At 46.7% G+C, this 14,110-nt stretch overlaps 7 non-coding genes across 7 annotated transcripts; 1 reads left to right on the top strand and 6 right to left on the bottom strand.

The window, feature by feature from the left end:
* Positions 1–1,605: 1,605 nt before the first annotated feature.
* Positions 1,606–1,768, bottom strand: LOC131124131 (U1 spliceosomal RNA). The gene has a single exon (XR_009128808.1). It is a non-coding gene; the product is annotated as a U1 spliceosomal RNA (small nuclear RNA).
* Positions 1,769–2,873: 1,105 nt separating this feature from the next.
* On the bottom strand, positions 2,874–2,945 carry trnae-cuc (transfer RNA glutamic acid (anticodon CUC)). Its single transcript has one exon. It is a non-coding gene; the product is annotated as a tRNA-Glu (tRNA).
* A 383-nt stretch (positions 2,946–3,328) lies between these two features.
* trnat-cgu (transfer RNA threonine (anticodon CGU)) lies at positions 3,329–3,402 on the bottom strand. Its single transcript has one exon. It is a non-coding gene; the product is annotated as a tRNA-Thr (tRNA).
* Positions 3,403–4,344: 942 nt separating this feature from the next.
* On the bottom strand, positions 4,345–4,417 carry trnak-uuu (transfer RNA lysine (anticodon UUU)). The gene has a single exon. It is a non-coding gene; the product is annotated as a tRNA-Lys (tRNA).
* A 791-nt stretch (positions 4,418–5,208) lies between these two features.
* On the bottom strand, positions 5,209–5,372 carry LOC131124133 (U1 spliceosomal RNA). The gene has a single exon (XR_009128810.1). It is a non-coding gene; the product is annotated as a U1 spliceosomal RNA (small nuclear RNA).
* A 5,151-nt stretch (positions 5,373–10,523) lies between these two features.
* trnag-gcc (transfer RNA glycine (anticodon GCC)) lies at positions 10,524–10,594 on the top strand. The gene has a single exon. It is a non-coding gene; the product is annotated as a tRNA-Gly (tRNA).
* A 1,657-nt stretch (positions 10,595–12,251) lies between these two features.
* On the bottom strand, positions 12,252–12,333 carry trnas-gcu (transfer RNA serine (anticodon GCU)). Its single transcript has one exon. It is a non-coding gene; the product is annotated as a tRNA-Ser (tRNA).
* Between the last annotated feature and the right edge of the window lie 1,777 nt (positions 12,334–14,110).

Here is a 14,110-nt window from a genome sequence, read left to right as displayed (position 1 = left end):
CTGAGAAAGGGCAGAACTCAGAATGACACCTGAAAAGTAAGAGAACGGACCACCTGACAGTTAAGGTGGACAGCACTTGAGTATTTGCACATTTCTGTCAGAAGTAGAAACTTATTGAAACCTTACTGCAGTGATGCTGATGTAGTCTCTGTGCAATTGGTCAGAGCGTTGGACGGGCCGCGCTTGTGTTGTTGACATTTGCTGCCAGCCAATCAGGATGCGAGACAGATGTCAGACAAGCAGAGAGACTTTGGAGAAATGAAGTCAGGTATTTGAATCCCGTCTAAGCCAGCAGTCAAGTCACAGTTTTCTTCTCCACAATATTATTTTTTTCCAATTAATCCCTATATAAATTAAATTAATTAAATTACAAATTATTCCTATCAGGCTTATATTGATACCAGTGCTTGAAATAAAATACAAAATCAATGCAATGTCACAAAGAATATTTATTTATCAGGTTGCCACACTCAAGAACACTCTCAATAATAATAAAAAAATCTACATGTAAGCAGTTATGAATAATGAATATACACATTGTTCACTTATTTTGCCGCCTTTGTTTCTCCTTTTCATAGAAAGGAGAGGCCTGGAACTCCCTCCAGCTCATCTCTTTTTCCATCCTTTGCTCTCTATAGATGGAGAACACTTTGGCAGGACAGTAGATGTACTTCTCTGAAGCCAGTGTGGATGCGGGGGCTTTTCAGGCCCTGCTTCAGCTGCATCCTGCAGAGGCACTTTCAGGGGGTGGAGGAGATTCATCCCTCTTTCTCTTCTTCTGCTGTTTTTCCTCCACCCTCTTTCTTGTCTCATCCACCTCTCGCTGGAAGAAGTCTGTTTGACTGAAATCTTTAAATGGCATCTTAGGGTCTGTCAGACCTTCTGCAGCAATAAGATTATCTGACAGGGCCTTGTTGATGAACGTCGTGGTTGATGTCCCATCCACTTGATATTTTGATTTTGGTTGGCCACAGCACAGACATGGTTTTTGTTTGAGTTTTTTGGCACAGGAGGTGTTTGCTGCTGCTCCAACGGGGTATGAGCAGGTGGTGGTGGTGAAATAACCATCTCTGCAGGCAGTGTCACTACAGGCACAAGATGCAACTATTCCAACAAAGGGACAAATGATTACGTTTTTACCTGGCTTTGCTTTGGCTGAGCGAGAAGTCCTTTCAGGCAAGAAAACAACAAAAAGCAACACACACCAGCCGTGACTCAGACAAAACACAGAATACAAACAACAACACGATTACGGCTATAAGCTATCCTTTTGTAGGTGAGAACCATGAACTCCTACTCAGAGGTGCGGATTGCTCATTCTCGCTGCTTCAAATTTGCCTGCGAGCAAACCTTGAACTTTAGACTCAGATCAATCGAAATGTTTGCCGACGCCCCTTTCTCTGTCTTGTTGCCGTTTCTCATTGAGGTTTCCTGACTGAGAGCAGATCGGCCTCACGGCTGGTTGGTTGTCTCCCGTGCACGGGCAGACCTTTCCAGCAAGCATTGGTAGTGCTGGGCTGGTCGTTTCTTGCTCGGTCTGGCTGCACTCGCAAGCCAAGGAGCTCGGCACGGTGCTGTGCCTGCCTCTTGTTTTAAACACGGGATAAGGGGAGAGCGCGAACGCAGTCCCCCACTACCACAAATTATGCAGTCGAGATTCCCGCATTTGGGGAATTCACAGAGGTCAGCTCAACCCATGTGCAATGGCTGAGCCTCGCCCTGGGTGAACCACCTTCTTGATCATGGATCTCCCCTGGCAGGTAAGTATGAGTTGCACCGGTCCCGCCCGGACTAGTCTCTCCCACATGTCACATTGTTGGAATAAATGTATAGGTTTTAGGTTTAACCCTGACACACATGCTGAGTGGTGGTCTCATCAGGTCGCCCACAACAAGCCCAGCCACTTGACCTGTGTCCAAATTCAGAGACAGGACTCTGGTTATCTCAAGGAGTCAGTCTGTATGGCACTCTTGTGACTTCATTCTGAGCTAAGGCAGCGGCAGCAAGTGGCTTAGGGCAGTTGCTGCAGACGTTCAATGCAGAGACTGAAGTACTGACTCCACGTCCCTAGTCACACCATGTAACATGAGAGGCCAATATGTTGAACCCTGACACGTGTAGATGTGCAAGGTCGTTGTGAGTCAGTGGGTTGTCAGGTTCAAACTCCTGTGACACTTGTAAAAACACTTAAATGCAGAAATACAGAAGAGACAGACAACAATATTCAAAGTTACTCACAGCGAGGAGAGTGAAACCACATACCCAGTGACATGCTGCTCCACTGAGTATGTGGTTCAAACTCCTCTTTATTTATTCTCTTTCGGGGGTCCCTACTACATGGTCATGCAACTCTAGGGGTGGCAGTTGCACGAGCTGTATTTGTTTCTCTATGTGTATGTGTGTGTATGTGAGAGGAATTACTTTTATTGTTTTATGAGTTCTTATCTTGACACGTTCTTGCAGGATTAACGTGAACATCTGCAGGGTTGCGGTTGGCGCATCCAGGCACCTCCAGGACCTGGGGGTTGCTGATCAGGGTCACAGGAACATTTCTTCTTCAGCACATTCAAACACTCTTTCTATTGTCTAGGCAAATGGATATAAGGGTGATAACTGATGCTATATTCATTCTATCTACATTTTATTCTAACAAGGATCTATCCCTGAGCATCCGACAAATGCTCTGTCTCACCCTAAACCCAGTCCTGACAGCATTCTCAGTCGAGGACCTTGTCTTATTGTCCATGTTTTGTTTATATTTCTGTTGTCAGTCGCTTCAGGATGACAACGGTTTGTGCTTCAAGATGACCCCAACCATTCGACCGAGGCTGAAGACAAATCCTATCTCCAGTCAAAACCTACCCAAATGTCAATTCCCTGACCGGGAATCGAACCCGGGCCGCGGCGGTGAGAGCGCCGAATCCTAGCCACTAGACCACCAGGGACTGCTTTATGTCTGCACTCAGCAAGGCAGAGACAGTGTCACTTTGACGTACTCCAGCAAAGGAACCAAAATAGTTCTGTGACTGGACCTTCTCTGCCAACATTGCAGCAGCAGGGGAATTACCTCAGATAGTAGAGCGCTTCCCTTAAATGTTAGACCCGAACCTCTTTTGTTTTGCTAATGTGGTCTGTTTTCTTATCCCCGCAAATGTCCAAATGCACAATGTTTTTGCCTTTGTCGAGAGCATTGTAGTACATATGACATTTATGCTACATATGACATCAGAAATGATGGATATTTCTTACACAGAACATGACGTCTGATTCAAAACATTTACTTGAAATGTTGGAGAGAAAAAAATGGAGTCGCTGAAACACATATGCAAGGCACTGCTGGGATTTGAACCCAGGACCTCCTGTTTACGAGACAGGAACTTTGACCAACTAAGCCACAGCGCCGGTGAAGGAGTGTCTTCAGTGTTAGGCGAACCACTGCATGACGGAAACCACACCAGTGGCCAGGCTTTCAACAGGACTGGTGAAATCCTGCCAGTGTAAGCGGACCGAATCCACGATTATTCTCCTCCTTGGTCTTCGCTGTGTCAAGGATGAGGATGTTGTTTGCATAACGACACCACAGCGGCCACCTCCTTCCTATAAGCCCCTTCGTGCAGGCCAGTGACGCACCCGATCAGTCATCCGGGAAATATGGATTGTGTGTCCAAACTGGGGACAGATGCCCGTGTACACACCTTCAGGGATCAAGCACATATCCTTGTTCCCATTTGTCACCTTGATTTTTTTGTGAAAGAAGGAATTGAACGGCCTTGCTTCCACCCAGTTTCCAACTAGGGACCTTTTGCATGTAAGGCAAATGTGCAGCAGTGAAGCAGTTGCCAAACAATGACACAAGACGATGTGTCCAAAGTGGGGGCATATTGACAATTGTCCAAATCGACAAATGTTTCTCCCTTGTAGGGAAAATTGTTCCACAAATTATGGGCTTTTCTTCAACAAAACATGAAATCACAATCACGGCTTGACAGGTTTTGCTTGTAACCTCCTCTAACGTTGTCTGGAGGGGTGGCCCTTTGATGAATGAAGTTAAGGTCCTTTCAGCCTGCCAATAAGCATTTTCAAACTATTGGCAAAGTCGCAACGTAAACAGGGATTGTGCTCAAACCCAGGCTTGAACCACGGACCTTTAAATCTTAATTCTCGCACTCGCCCGACTGAGCGATTCAGCTGCAAAGGTGGTGTTCCACTTTTTCAGTAGAGACTAAAAGAGGGGCCAGGGTGAAGCTGTGTTTCTGCCACATGTGTTGCTGCGTACCTGGCCCAGGGTGTTCTCATCTTGGGTTGGTATGTCCCCATGCTGGTAATGTGGGGTCTACTCTTCTCCGCCTGAACAGGGACTTGAACCCTGGACAATCAGATTAAAAGCCTGATGCTCTACCGACTGAGCTATCCAGGCCCTTGATGAATGAGGACAACTCACAAGGCAAAATCTTCTGGCATACTGTACTTGACCTTGCAGAGATGAAGAAGCCCCTGTCCCGAAATTGCCACCTCCAAGATCGACGGAGGTCTTAAACTGCCCACATGGACAAGCCTAATATCTTCTGGACAAAAAGAGTTAATGGTCAGACAAGACAAAGGTTGAGCCAATCACCTGAACAATAAACTTTTGATCTGAGTGTCCGGGATTCAAGTCCCTGTTCAGGTGACCAGGTGGCCACGAGCCCTCCAACTAATGCACCTGCAGTTTAAGGCTATGTTCTGGATTATCAGTGTTTCGCCAAGAGTATAATTGGGTCGAGCGAGAAGTCCTTTCAGGCAAGAAAACAACAAAAAGCAACACACACCAGCCGTGACTCAGACAAAACACAGAATACAAACAACAACACGATTACGGCTATAAGCTATCCTTTTTTAGGTGAGAACCATGAACTCCTACTCAGAGGTGCGGATTGCTCATTCTCGCTGCTTCAAATTTGCCTGCGAGCAAACCTTGAACTTTAGACTCAGATCAATCGAAATGTTTGCCGACGCCCCTTTCTCTGTCTTGTTGCCGTTTCTCATTGAGGTTTCCTGACTGAGAGCAGATCGGCCTCACGGCTGGTTGGTTTTCTCCCGTGCACGGGCAGACCTTTCCAGCAAGCATTGGTAGTGCTGGGCTGGTCGTTTCTTGCTCGGTCTGGCTGCACTCGCAAGCCAAGGAGCTCGGCGCGGTGCTGTGCCTGCCTCTTGTTTTAAACACGGGATAAGGGGAGAGCGCGGACGCAGTCCCCCACTACCACAAATTAAGCAGTCGAGATTCACGCATTTGGGGAATTCGCAGAGGTCAGCTCAACCCATGTGCAATGGCTGAGCCTCGCCCTGGGTGAACCACCTTCTTGATCATGGTATCTCCCCTGGCAGGTAAGTATGAGTTGCACCGGTCCCGCCCGGACTAGTCTCTCGCACATGTCACATGCTGAGTGGTGGTCTCATCAGGTCGCCTACAACAAGCCCAGCCACTGGACGTACTCTGAGTTAAATTCAAAATCATTTCCAGTGAGGTTAATGTCCAATAATTGTAAAAGTTGTTTCTGGGGTCTTGTCCTGTCAGGGTATTCATCAAATATGTATTTGACAGCTTATAGGCCCCTCTTGGTATCGATATTCGTGTACATATTGTCCACGTCTAGCGAAAAAAAGAAGACCTGGGCCGGCAATTTAATTTTTTTGGACTAACTCGACAAAATTGTAGGTATCTTTCACATAAGCCAAATGTTTGTTGGAGAGTGGGTTAAGATAGAAGTCAATAAATATAGCCGTACCATATGTTTCACTACCACAATCCGATACAATTGGTCTACCCGGGGGATGTGGTGTGGGGGATTCCAAGTCTCGGGTTTTGATGGATTTTTGATAGATGAGTTCTTTGATGATTTTTCGAACTAGGGGTATCGTTTGTGTATTCATGGGTTGTGTAAGTTTTTTATAAGTGGGGTCCCCTGATTGTCTTTGTCCCTCCCAGACGTACTGTTCTCTGCTAAGAATTACTATAGATGATCCCTTGTCCACCGGTGTGATAACTATGGAGCTATCCCTATTCAATTCCTTTAGTGCGGCTCTTTCCCTTTTGGTTAGGTTATCCTTTTCCTCAGGTTTTTGTTCGGCTAGTTCCCTATCTTTTCTAATTAGGGTGTGTAGGGCGGGGGAGATTGTGTTAAAGGGAGTGGGGGGGCAAATCGAGGGGGGATGGAACTTTGGCTATGCGCTTTTTTCTTCTTCTTCTCTACCGAAAAATTCAATAAGTCTAAGCCGTCTATGATATTCTTGCACATCCCAACGTAGTCTTTTGTGTTTTTCCAATTTATAATTCTTGTTTTCTGATTGGGTAGGTATAAAAGGTAGGCCTTTGGATAACAGGGATAATTGTGCTCCGGATGGATTGAAACTGGGGGATAACACTTTAACATTTTGGCAATTTAGTGAAACTTGGGACCCCCCAGGGCCTACAAGTTTAAAAATCATGTCCAATGCCTGAGCATTGCTTCAGCAGTGGACGTGGTCTGGGTATGCAGTCTGGGTCTGTGTGGAACAGATTGTCCTGCAGAAGCGGGATGGACGGTAGTCTATCCTCAATATATTCATTGAGGGTTCTCAGTAGGCATTAGTATGGTGAGTGGTTAACTAATGGGATGAAAACTGCCGCCTCCAGGAAGACCCGCTTGGCCTCTTTCCAAAGGGCCTGCAACTGCCTGGAGGTGGTCTCTTTGAATTTCTGAGTTCTACTGTTGATCCCAAAGGACAACACCAGTTTTTCCACCTTGGTGTGAATGACTGCCTTGGCGAGTAGCGCCTCGGCTACTCCTAAAGGTGGCCCCGCGGAAAGCTGTCAACCTGCAGATCTGGGAAGTCATGTGGTGGGAACCGGGACACGTTAGAATCTCCCAGGATGACAAATTTCTTCCACACGGTAAGTTTCCGGTCGACCATTTTCCTGGTGGTGTTCCAATGTCGCTGGACCAGTTGCTTTTGGCTCCCGCCAATTGAGCCGGACATGGAGCTGTCGAAACTGATGTCCGCCAGCAGCTCTTCCCATTGGCCTTCTTTTTCCACAGGTGATTTCGTTGGCGGCGTGGAAGTCAGCAGTGGGGTGTCGTCAAGTAAGTTCTCTGACTCCCAACGGCAGAGGGCCTCTGTTGCCGGGGAGGGGGCCGGGTCCATGGGGGAAACTACTTCCCCTCGCGCCATCAGGTCCAGGTGCAGGGACAGCTGGTCCCCGTACTCGTCGGGTTCCTCTTGTTGGCAAGTAATGCAACACGAACCACGTCTGCAGTTGTCGGGAAAGGGTCCTCTTGTTTATTTAATACAGCACTTATATAGACCTCATGAACAATAACGATGACGTGGATTTCCAGAATTCAGTCCCTATCTGGTCATGCCTCCTGACTGGACCTAAGTATTTTGGCAGAACATCTTGGACTCCAAACATCCGAAAACATCTTGTGTAACAATCAGGTCAGGTTGGCCTCCCCAAGTCACGTAGCCCTCTTAAGTTCAACAAGAGTTTACCAAGAAGAAAAGTCATATGCAATGAGCAAAAGAGTAGTCATTTTACAATATATTCCCCCCTTTTGGGGGTACCAAACTCCCAAAACAACAAATAATGTCTCTTGGTCCAGTCTTCGCCCCTTGGCACGTTACCATTTCCGAAGAGAATTCACATATGACATTCAAGGGGATCTCGCTGCCCTCCTGGAACATGGGCCTGGGGAAGGGGAAGTGTTGTGGTGTGGCATTCAAGGCCCAGGGCGAGAGCAGAATTGGTTAAGAGCAATGTTTCTGCTCACATTTTCACCGCCCAGAGGATTATTGTGCCTCTGTACAAACGGTGTTGGCCATCTTCAGTCCCTTTCTTCAACCACCCGCCGATGGTCAGCACGATGTCATCTGGAGGGACCCTTTGTAATGAGGGGCTCCTTTCGTCGAGATGAGGTGGTGACTTGCCACATCACATGTAGGAGGAGGGCGGTCCTCCGGAATGGCTCAGTCGGCGGGTTCCCTTGGTTGGCGCCAACTTCGCTGGAACATTCCCTTCCTAACTCTGACCCTATGCTTACTATTTGAGTGTCTGGTGACTATTGCAATTTATGAGTTACATAAATAACATATCCACTACACCCTTTAATATATAAATGGAATCTAACTGCAAAACAAATCTAAACAAAACACACCTTTGTGTCTATAGTGACCGTGTAAAGTCCTTAATGCTCTAAAGTACTGTATAAGGCAACTGGAATAGTGAGTGACTGATATACTCCTAACATACGGTTTCTCAAGCAATATCAGCATAGTTCGTGGAGTGGACTCGCATAGTGACTTAAAGATGGTGATGTTCAGCTCAAGGTCCGGCTCCCTTGCCAATCATAGCAACAGTCATACCTCATGGCTCATCGAGTCCTCTGAGTCAGTGCCATCATCCTCACGATGGCTCGTGCCACTTTCGCCTGTACACTTTGATGTACACCTGGTTGCCTGGCACCACCAAGTCACCTTTGTCGACTCAGGAACCCTGTTTTTCTCCTGCACATAGATAGCTCCATGTATGGCAGTTAACATATTTTATATAGTCAATTCATTTTGCAACTGCTCAAGTGGGGGCGCTTTATAAGGCCCTCTCAAATGCAGTGCTGGCATGGGTCGACCCGTAAGCATCTCATGCGGTGTTAGATGTGTAATTCTGTTAGTTTGCATGCGATAGCTCATTAATGCAATTGTTAGTGCATCCGCACAATTTAACTTTGCGCTAGAACAGATTTTATTGAGCTTGGCTTTGAGTGTCCCATTTACTCGTTCTACCATTCCCTGGGACTGGGGATGATAGACAAACCCGAACTTTTGTTTTATTCGCAGTTGTTGTACAATATGGTTTGGGTTTGGGTTTGGGTTAGGGTTAGGCTAACCCTACTTTTTGCACGAACGCCGGACCATTGTCTGAACTTATTTCTGATGGTTAGGATGAGCTTTTTATAATACAATTTATACACGATCTCTCGTACCATTGGCATTGTCTGCCGAACAATTGGATTTTGTAGTTTTCTATATCTTTGATCGTTCAGCTGTCGATAAACCTCTTGGGTGTACTGTTCTCGTCCCAAAATCACCACCGCGCTCTCTTTATCTGCTGGTTTGATTACGATTTGTCTGTTTGTTCTTAATTCTTTTAAAACTTTGGCCTCGGCCCTGGAAATGTTCATCTTTTCGCGTCTTGCCCGCATGATTTGGCTGAACGCTTCCAAATCCTGAACCACGGACCTTTAAATCTTAATTCTCGCACTCGCCCAACTGAGCGATTTCAGCTGCAAAGGTGGTGTTCCGCTTTTACAGTAGAGGCTAAAAGAGGGGCCAGGTTGAAGCTGTGTTTCTGCCACATATGTTGCTGTGTACCTGGCCCAGTGTGTTCTCATCTTGGGTTGGTATGTCCCCATGCTGGTAATGTGGGGTCGACTCTTCTCCACCTGAACCGGGACAATCAGATTAAAAGTCTGATGCTCTACCAACTGAGCTATCCAGGGCCTTGATGAATGAGGACAACTCACAAGGCAAAATCTTCTGGCATACTGTACTTGACCTTGCAGAGATGAAGAAGCCCCTGTCCCGAAATGGCCACCTCCAAGATCGACAGAGGTCTTAAATTGCCCACATGGACAAGCCTAATATCTTCTGGACAAAGGTTGAGCCAATCACCTGAACATTAAACTTTTGATCTGAGTGTCCGGGATTCAAGTCCCTGTTCAGGTGACCAGGTGGCCACAAGCCCTCCAACTAATGCACCTGCAGTTTAAGGCTATGTTCTGGATTATCAGTGTTTCGCCAAGAGTAAAATTGGGTCGAGCGAGAAGTCCTTTCAGGCAAGAAAACAACAAAAAGCAACACACACCAGCCGTGACTCAGACAAAACACGGAGCGCCGTCTGATGACGTCGGGAGTGTCGTCCCCATGCAACTGGGAGCCAGTCGCCTTTCGTCAGTGGAGAGGAGTCACGGTCAACGCCTGTGGCTGTGCCTGTACTGTGGGAGTCCTACACACAATTTCCCGCTGTCCAGTTCGCCCAGCACGCCAACGCTCTTCCTCCACCAGGGATATTCCCCAGCTGCTGGCACTGCCCGCTCCAACCACACCGGCTGCGTCATCCGCTTTGGTGGGCCAACTTCAGGTGGAAGGTACGATATCCTGGGCGGGGGAAGCTTCTCCGACCACAGCATTAATTGACTCTGGGGCGGACAAGAACTTCATTGATAGCGGACTGGTCAGTTCATTCCTACTGTTGAGCTTGTCCCCCACAAGAATGTCCGCTCGCTAGATGAACATCACCTGGCATGCATTACGCATCAGACGTGCGCCATATCCTTGGTGCTGCCGGGTAACCACCACAAGATCACAATTTTTTTTCTTATGCCCTCTCGCTCAGCTCTGTTAGTACTCGGCCTCCCCTGGCAGCACTTCAGTTACCCCTTCAGCGCCACTTTGCAGAGGCACATCCACTCGACAATTTAATTTGTTCTCCGAGAGTGTTTCCCAATGTGGCATTGGTGGTTCAGTGGTAGAATTCTCGCTTGCCAAGCGGGAGGCCCGGGTCCGATTCCCGGCCAATGCAGTATATCTCAGCTTGTACCTTTCTTTAGAGCTCATGTTGAAAAAGTACAAAGGCTCTTTTCCTGCGAAAGGGCAGTATTCAGAACGACACCTGAAACGTAACAGACCGGACCACCGGAGAGTTAAGGTGGACAGCACTTACTGAAACCTGACTGCAGTCATGCTGTTGTAGTCTCTGTCGCGCAATTGGCCAGCACGTTTGGCTGTTAACTGAGAGGTTGGTGGTTCCAGCACACCCAGGGACTCTCAATTCACACATTTGTTGGACTTTGGACTCCCTCCCTTGTATGAACATTTTTCCCCATTGGCGAACTGTTTTTGTGTTGGTGCCAGATGCACTGCTGGCACTGTGGCTAAGCTGGTCAAAGTGCCTGTCTAGTAAACAGGAGATCGTGGGTTCAAATCCCAGCAGTGCCTGGGTGCTTGGTCAGTGAAACTTTGGCAGCTGATTTGTGAACCATGTACTTCTTTTTGTCACTTGCCCTTCAAGAACGAATTGACGTTGCATCCACAGCTGACGTGATTGTTGTGGATCCCATTACTCCAGAAGGTGCTTGAATCCAAAGAGTATGACATTGTGATGTGTTGTCATTCAGCGCCACTTTGCAGAGGCTCATCCACTTGACAGTTGAATTTTTTTCTCTTACAGTGTGTCCCCACGTGGCATTGGTGGTTCAGTGGTAGAATTCTCACTTGCCAAGCGGGGGCCGCGCGCGTGTTGTTGACATTTGCTGCCAGCCAATCAGGATGCGACACAGACGTCAGACAAGCAAAGAGACTCGCCTGCCACGCGGGCATGATTACCATTACCATTACCATCTATCAGGGATGGCAACTGAATTAAAAATCAATGCCAGAAACCTGCCACAGGATTTCAGATAATGTTTTGATGCAGACTGGTCATGATGCCTCTGATTCATTCAATTAATTAATTAATTCATTAAAATTAATTAAACCACTACCTGTGAGAGGTAAGGTACACCATTGCTCTAAACATTGATAGAATAGTTAGTAATGGAGTTAGTAGTGAATAACTAACAATGCTTGTGGGGATTTTTTTTGTGTTGGACATCTTTCAGATAAATAAACATGCAAACTGACCCGGGAACATCATGGCTGTTCCTGGCAAATGAACATAACAGGAGGGTTAAGATGACTACACTTCCAAAGTTCTCAGCTATGACTGAACCTCTCGCTCCTTTGTTCCCTGAGAAACTAGGTTGGGTGTGGAATTGATCAAACATCAAGAAGACCACATCAATTCAAAAAAATTAAAAAGTGATATCGTGGCAGAAAAATGCCCGGTTAGCTCAGTCGGGAGAGCATGAGACTCTTAATCTCAGGGTCGTCGGTTTGAGCCCCACATTGGGCGGTTCAGCTATTTTGGTGATACATCTTAAAGATTTCTTTCCTGTGGAAAATTCTGCAACATGCGGAAAACATTTCATTCGAAGTACACAAAAACAAATCCCATTCTTGTAGGACCACAAATGGTAGTGGAATCGATGCCTGCATTCTCCAAATGGTATATTATGCCTTTTTCTTGCCAAAAAAGCATTCTCAATCTCCCACATCGTACCGGATGCTTGGATTAATTGCATTCTAATGATGTTTCCTAAAAACACAGGTGGTGTCAAAACTGGTGCATTAGTATAGTCCGATGAGGGTGGGATTCGAACCCATGCGTGCAGAACACAATGGATTAGCAGTCCATCACCTTAACCTCTCGGTCACCTCATCTCCTTTGTGGACATGGTCTTGTTGACTCAAAATGACACATCTTAATTAGTGTTTTGGTGTTGCAGAAATTGTGGCAGCCTTCCTGTGCAGCGGGGGGATTTAACTCAAAGGCTAGAGTTCTTGCTCTACATGCAAGAAATAGCGGGTTTGATACCCGTATTGTCGAAATGATATGTTATGGCTTTTTTTTTGCCAACAAAAGCGTTCTTGATCTCCAACATCGTACCTTATACTTTGATTCATTGCATGCTAATAATGTTTACTAAAATAATGGGTGTGGTCAAAACTAGTGTACTTTTACATCACCACACTTCAAGTGGACAGACAATCTTGTCTTTTCAGACAATACAATTACAAAAGCAACACACACCTGCCATGACCCTGAATCGGCCGGGGTTGTTGCGGCCACAACACAGAGTAGGAACCACTATACAATTACGGCTGTGAGCTATGCTTTTCTGGGCAAGAACCATAAACTCAGACTTGGAGGTGCAGATTGCTCATTCCAGCTGGTTCTTTTTCGTCTGCGAGCAAAGCTTGAATTTCATGTGGGTGTTGTCCTGGCGGGAGAAACATTTTAGCTCGTGTCGGCATGGCTACCGTGACAAAAGCCCATTTTCCTTTCCAGTAAATGTGCATCAGCTGAACACTTTGCAGACCTAATGCTGTGAACATTTGCGCGAACTCAAGGTCGGGTCCTACATCCTGTTTGTGTCTGATTGTAACATGATATGCATCAGGATTCTGTATGTCACCTCCCAACTGCACTTGTCTGGTCTTAATATGTCATTGGCTGTGTTGTCGTGATCGATGTTGATGAAATCAAGAGAACAAAGTCACCCCTTTACAAACTATTTGCCAACTCACGATGTAAACAGCAATTGTGCTGAAAACTGGGATTGAACCAGGGACCTTTAGAGATTCAATCCAATGCTCTCCCAACTGAGCATTTTCAGCTGCAAAGGGGGTTCTCTGCTTTTTCAGTCTGGGCTAAAAGTGGGGGTAGGGTGAAGCTGTGTCTGTGCCACGTACTATGTTGCTGTGTACCTGGTCCAGTGTGTTCTCATCTTGGGTTGGAATGTCCCCATGCTGGTAAAGGGTGGGGAATACAGTCCGTCGATGAGGATAAGCGGTACAGTGGAGTTCACTGGTTGAAGTCGCCAGGTACCATAAAAATGGCAATGGGCCACGAGGGTGTTCTAAATTCCCCTTTGGCCAAATTGGCTAAATGGCCGTACAAAAAGCACCATACTTGGAGCCTGTGGTCAATGTCAACAGTTGGGCTAATTCAGTTCCGTTGAGACGGTGATTATGTACCAAGTCAGTTATGTCAGTCAGGATTTGGTCAAGGTTGTTGTGTGGTTTTGGCATGGATAAGGCTATGTATCTAAATTTAGGAGGAGTCCATGGTCTGTAAACATACTGAGGTACTCCCACTGCTGTTGCGGAACTTGCGGGACCTTGCAAATTTCCCCACTGAGGGACGAATAAAGGCATATCTTATCTTCTACCATAGGGTAGGCTTTTGGCAAGAAGTAGGATTCTTAATCCTACTTCTTGCCATTCTTAATGCTTTCCTAAGTTCCAACATTTCCTTGGGAGCGAGTTTGATAACCGAGCCCACCCAGGGACTCTCAATTCACACGTGTTGGACTTTGGACTCCCTCCCTTGTATGAACATTTTTCCCCATTGGCGAACTGTTTTTTTGTGTTGGTGCCAGATGCACAGCTGGCGCTGCGGCTAAGCTGGTCAAAGTGCCTGTCTCGCACTGTATCT

The sequence above is a fragment of the Doryrhamphus excisus genome, chromosome 2, assembly GCF_030265055.1.
Source record: "Doryrhamphus excisus isolate RoL2022-K1 chromosome 2, RoL_Dexc_1.0, whole genome shotgun sequence".
NCBI classification, from domain to species: Eukaryota; Metazoa; Chordata; class Actinopteri; order Syngnathiformes; family Syngnathidae; genus Doryrhamphus; species Doryrhamphus excisus.
This window is presented reverse-complemented; position numbering and strand designations above follow the sequence as displayed.